Source organism: Balaenoptera borealis (genome assembly GCF_965194805.1).
Source record: "Balaenoptera borealis genome assembly, contig: HAP1_SCAFFOLD_483, whole genome shotgun sequence".
NCBI lineage: Eukaryota > Metazoa > Chordata > Mammalia > Artiodactyla > Balaenopteridae > Balaenoptera > Balaenoptera borealis.
In genome coordinates this window covers 555,679-561,978 of record NW_028123714.1, presented here as the reverse complement: position 1 = coordinate 561,978, position 6,300 = coordinate 555,679, and positions in this window count along the sequence as shown.

Sequence of the window (6,300 nt, the reverse complement as noted above, 5' to 3'; positions counted from 1 at the left end):
ATTATGAGAGTGATTTCAATTCTTATAATTTATATATCATTTAAGAAAAATTCATTTGCAATAGAAATCTAATTTCTACAGTTATTAAAGCTGTAGAGAAATTAAACTATGAAACAAAAACAAGCCGTTCTCCTGAGTTATGTTTTTATAAATCTTGAAATTACACTTTTTGCAAGTTTTTTTTTTTAACTTCAAAGAGTTATACCACCACCTTGTGGCAAAATGACTGTAGAGCAAACAACCATTTACCAGCTTGTTCCTTAGTCATCACAGAGAAAAAAATTATTTATTTAAGTGAGGAAACAAAACGTAATTGTACAAATATTGGTCGATAAATGTAAATGTGTGAATGAATAAGTGAACAAATAAGCAAACTAATCCCTAAACAGAAAAGTAAAATTGAGAAATGCAACTCTCACTTGAAAATTGCATATCTTTCAGAGGCAGGAATCTGCCAACTTACTGTCTTGCCAGGTGTTCAAGTTGCCCTGGGCCTGCGGAGCCAAGTGAAGAGTCGCAGTTCAAGCTTTGAAAAAGCAGCGTTGTCAGGGCATTGGGTATCAGGTCCTGGTTAGAGGCAACTCCCATGACATCTCAGACAGCTCGCTGAAGGTAGGACAGTGGGCAGGTGTGTCAGCCAAGTGATGCTTGCCGTAACACGTTTGCAGATAGATACGTTATACGCAGAATGGGCATCCCTGAAATCCTAAGGGTGTTGTTCAAATCCTCTTAGAAAAATATTTCGGATGAATTTTACGTGGAATCCCATCTTCCTACCTCCCCTTCCCATCCTGATCATTTTCAAAATGATGGCATAACTGATTTAGAATGTCCGCACAGCTTTCATGAAAATTTTAGGTTATTTCAATTTTGTTGTTTGAATGTTCAAAAATCAAACATTTATCTAATCTACCTCAAATGTGAAACGTGTCGATATTTATTTCTCTTCTGACAATTTGTATCAACTCAAATGTACATTTTACTGCTTATCCACTTTTTGTGGCCATAATTTTAAAAAGCCATTTGGTGTAAAATAAGCAATTGATTGTAAGCTCCTCAGCATTTTCCTATTTTTGTCTTTAATGAAACGTCTCTGAACTCACCTTGACATTTCCTACTTAATTCTTACCCACTGGTATCCAATTATCACTCTATTAACATATACACCCAATAATAGCTTCCTTAATTTACTTCACCGTGCTAATAATTAGCAGGAGATTACCCATGAATGTAGGGATGAGGAAGGGAACATTTACTAATATATATTTCTGAATTTAGAGAACCATGATAGTCCATAGACTAACATAATCAGAAAAAAGTTTCCCGTTTAAAAAAAATGCATCTTAAAAAGTAAAATGCAGGAAGATGAAACCTAATAAGAACATGAAAAGGCAACTACTGTATAGCACAGGGAACTATACTCAATATCTTGTAATAACCTATAATGGAAAAGAATCTGAAAAAGAATATATATATATATATTATATAACATATATAAAACTTAATCTTAATATATGTATATATATATAATGGATCACTCTACTGTATACCTGAAACTAGCACAACATTGTGAATTAACTATACTTCAGTAAAAAATCCAATCAAATCAAAGTATATTACAAACACTAAAAAAAAGAAAGACAAGGCTTCAACAAAGCTTACTTATTACTCAATAATAATTAAAAACTTTCCAAGTATAATGCACCAAGCCATCCACATATATTGATTAAGTTGTATCTTATAAATGTGGTCTTCAATGAGCATCTCAGATAAGGAGAAGAAAAAAAATACTATGGGAACAATTCACTGTCTAAGTAGCAAATGTGAGGAGACTTCAGAGATGAGAGAGGTGACCTCTGAGAGTAGTACTACTCCCCTGCTAGTAACTCTTCTCTGCTTGCTAATCACTACTCAACACAGTGTGACCCTTCTCACCATCTAGAGACTTCCTCTTTTTTGACTACCTTGACAGCCTCTTACCTGGTTACTGAAGTAGGGAAGAAAAAGAGCTGTTTCCTCTACTCTTCTAAGTTCTTGACAGAGACCCCTCTAACAAAAGACAGATTGACAAGAGAAAAGCATACAAATTCGTTTATTGTAAGTTTCACGTGACACCGGAAACTTCATTAGAAAAATGAAGACCTGAAGAAGTGGTTAAACCTGAGAGTGTTTCTGTTTGGTTGGAAGAAGAGTAGAAAGTCATGGAAAATATGATAGGACAAAAAGGGGTATGAGTTTAATGCGGTAAATTAGGGGAAATAGCAAAGCCTTTTCAGTCTAATTCCTCTTGACGTCTTGGAGATGAGGATGAACATTTTCTCTGGGTATAGAAAAGGCACCCCTCACATAAGGGTCTTATGATCTCCTGCAGGGGAAGGTCAGAGAGTCCTTTCTACATATGCTCTTTCTCAAATTCCTTCAGCTTAAAATATTCAGTATGCCACGGTGTCATATTTTGGGTTAGTGTGTCCTGAACCCCGATCAACAGATTCACACAATTAGTTTCATAACAAAATGGAATTTAATTGGCAGCTCTAATTTTCAGAAGTAAGTTGTTCTGTGGACTTCTTCAAAGACACTGAGAATGTAATTTGAAATGAGATCTAAAGGGTGATTATTAGGTGGGCAAAGGGAAAAGCCTAGGCAAATGTTGTGGGGCAACATGGAAACAAGGGTGATTTGAGAAACTGCAAAGTCAGCATGGCTGCAGCAGAGAGAAAGAGCGGAGAGTAATGAGAGAAGAGGCGAGGCAGGGGCCCAGTCACATCAGCCTTTGTAGGATCGATCCTAAAAGCAATGGAAGCTCTATTTTTAGTAGTTTTTGTTGTTGTTGTTGTTTTAATTAGTCATCCATTTTATACACATCAGTGTATACATGTCAATCCCAATCGTCCAATTCATCACACCACCACCACCACCGCCGCCCCGCAGGTTTTGTTTGTTTTTAAGGAACCTCCATATTGTTCTCCATAGTGGCTGTACCAACTTACATGCCCACCAACAGTGTACAAGGGTTCCCTTTTCTCCACACCCTCTCCAGCATTAATTGTTTTTAGAGCTACCATAAGTTCTAGCAATCCTACTCCCGGGCATATATCCAGAGAAGACCATAATTTGAAAAAGATACACGCACCCGAATGTTCATTGCAGCACTATTTACCATAGCCAGGAAATGGAAGCAACCTAAATGTCCGTCAACAGATGAATGGATAAAAAAGACATGATATGTGTGTGTGTGTGTGTGTGTGTGTATACATATATATATATAATAGAATATTACTCAGGCATAAAAGAATGACAAAAAATAGTAACATTTGCAACATGATGGACCTAGACATTGTCATACTGAGTGAACTAAGTCAAAGAAAGACAAATATTATATGATATTGCTTATATGTGGAATCTAAAATCATGGTACAAAACAGAAAGAGAGTCACAGATGTAGAAAACAATCTTACGGTTACCAGGGAGGATGGGAGGGAGGGATAAATTGGGAGATTGGGATTGACATATACAGACTACTATATATAAAATAGATAGCTAATAAGGACCTACTGTATAGCACAGGAAACTCTACTCAGTACTCTGTAATGACCTATATGGGAAAAGGATCTAAAAAAGAGCAGATATATATATATATATATATATATATATATATATGATTCACTTTGTTGTACAGCAGAGACTGACACAACATTGTAAATCAAGTATACTATAATAAATTTTTTTTTAAAAAGCAATGGAAAAACATCGAATCTTAAAGCTAGGGAGGAAATCATGATATTTCCCTTCCAGGTAAAAGTTTTCCTTCAGACAATTCCTTCTTGCCTAGTGACCATGACGTGCAGCCCATCTCCAGTTGTCCTTCCTCCAGAGTTCATTGCTCAGGTGTGGGCATGTGACTAATGGGCAGCAGATCCAAAGGTGGCAGGTAACCAGTGAACTCGGTGGACAGGCTCATTAAGATTAGCTAGACCAAACCGATCCACTTTCCCAGGAATTTGAACTGATACATAAAAGTAATATTCCAGTTATCAGAAGTTGTCATGTGGTTGAGGATCTATCCCAAGAAGCCATGAATTAGTTGGTGATATTCATAAAGTTATTCTAGATTTTGACTTGGAAATAAAATTAGGTAATTTTATAATTTTAAAGTCATCTGTAGGGGGCCTCTTAAATTTACCAGCACACGTGCTACATTTTTATTCAATATCTGAAGTCACAGATTGTTGTCTGATTCTAAAATGGCAAAAATGTTCAATATGAGTTTATTTACTTCTACTTAATGAGGTTTGTATTTTTTTTCTTCCCCCCACACACTGACAAACTTCCTACTCTATTAAATAAAAGTGAATTTCGTGAACACAGTGAAGGATTTGTGTGTCTGTGCACACGCATCTCAGTGTCACTTTTGAACCGATCTCAATTACTTTGGAAACTCACTCTTTGGTCCTCTGAACACCCCATTTCTAATGTGTGGAGGGAGGGTGTTTCCCACCACCAAGAAGTTTTCTGGACGCCAACTGGGTGTCCTACAGTTCAACTCAATTCTAACACTATGTACTTGGAAACAGCATCAGATTCCATAGGTTATGGGCTCAGTCCTACCAGACCACATGGCCCTCCACTGCCAACCACCTCCTTACAAACACACACACACACACACACACTTCAGACGTGAATCGCAAGTCCAGGTTATCACCTGTGCTTCTGACTGATTGACTATAGATCAGCAATTCCAGCGACCCTCCTTGGTTTGGGGTTAATTTGCTTGAGTGGCTCACAGAGCTCAGAGAAACATTTACTTAACTGATTGCTGGTTTATTATAAAAGAATACGACTCAGAAGTAGCCAGATAAAAGAGATGCCTAGGGTAAGGTATGAGAAAGGGTATGGAGCTTCCTTGCCCTCTTTGGGTGTGACTCCTCAAATCTCCACGTGTTCACCAACTCGGAAGCTCTTGGAACCCCTCCTTTTGAGTTTTTATGGAGGCTTCCTGAAAGGCATGTCTGATTACAACACTGCTGGCTGAACTCAGTCTCCAGCCCTGTCACCTCCCCTGAGGCTGGAAGTTCAGGGGTGGGGAGGAAAGTGAAAGTTCCAACATTCTAATCAAATCTTTGACTCAGCTAGCAACCAGCCCCCATCCTTAGGTTCTTTCCAAAAGTCACCTCATTAACATAAAAACACACCTTTGTTGTCCTTATCACTTAGGAAATTCCAAGACTTTTAGGAGATTTGTGGCAGGAGCAGGGTTTGAAGACTGAATATATACTTTTTATTGTAAATTGCAACATAACACTCACCAAAATAGCTTTCAACATTATAGACTGTGAACTCTATGAGGAAGGACAACTTGATTTAGCCAATTAAGTTTTTGGTGCTGTAGTTTACAGAAAAAAAATATAACCCTGAATTGTGGTGCTAATGCCACCTGGTTCAATTTTCTCTATCAGCTGACCTCAACTTCATAATCCCATACCTTATACACAGTTTTGTTAACTCCAAGAGTCTGCTTTTGTAACAGGCCCTCACAAACAGTAAAGTATTAAGGACATCACTGAAAAGAAAAATTCCGCTGAGATCATTTTTAAGTGCATGACACCTCTGCCTCCTAGCCATCCTAGTTCCTTCACATAAATTGTGTTCAAGTGAGAGAATGTAATTTTATTTATCATTTTTTTAAATATTTATTTATTTATTGGGCTGTGACAGGTCTTAGTTGTGGCATGAGGGATCTGTTAGTTGCGGCATGTGAACTCTGAGTTTTGGCATGTGGTATCTAATTCCCTGACTAGGGATCGAACCTGGGCCCCCTGCATTGAGAGCACAGAGTCTTAGCCACTGGACCACCAGGGAAGTCCCAAGAGAATGTAATTTTAATAATAAATCACAAAATTGGATGTGTGTTAGCAAGCTGGGGAAAAAACAAATTCCCGAAGTAGCAACCAGGAGGATTCCCTCCAAGCAGGACAGAGGAAGACTTTGCTTGGGAATTTGAGCAGCCCCAGAGGAAAGCTCTAAATATGCCAACATCAGGATTTCCACGAGGAAATGTCCCCGCCAGATCACTCTACATGAAGACCACAGTTTAAGAAATTCATCTGCTCTCAGAGTTTCCATTTGGGTTTCCAATGTACCACTCTTAACTATGAGCAAACAGGCAAGCAACAAAACAGGTAGAAAAAAAAAGAAAAAGAAAATATGAATTAAGTGGAGAGAAGAAAAACATTATTAAAATAGCATAAGTATCCGCAGAGCCATAAGATATTGCATTCATAAACTAAAATGGATGCTTTG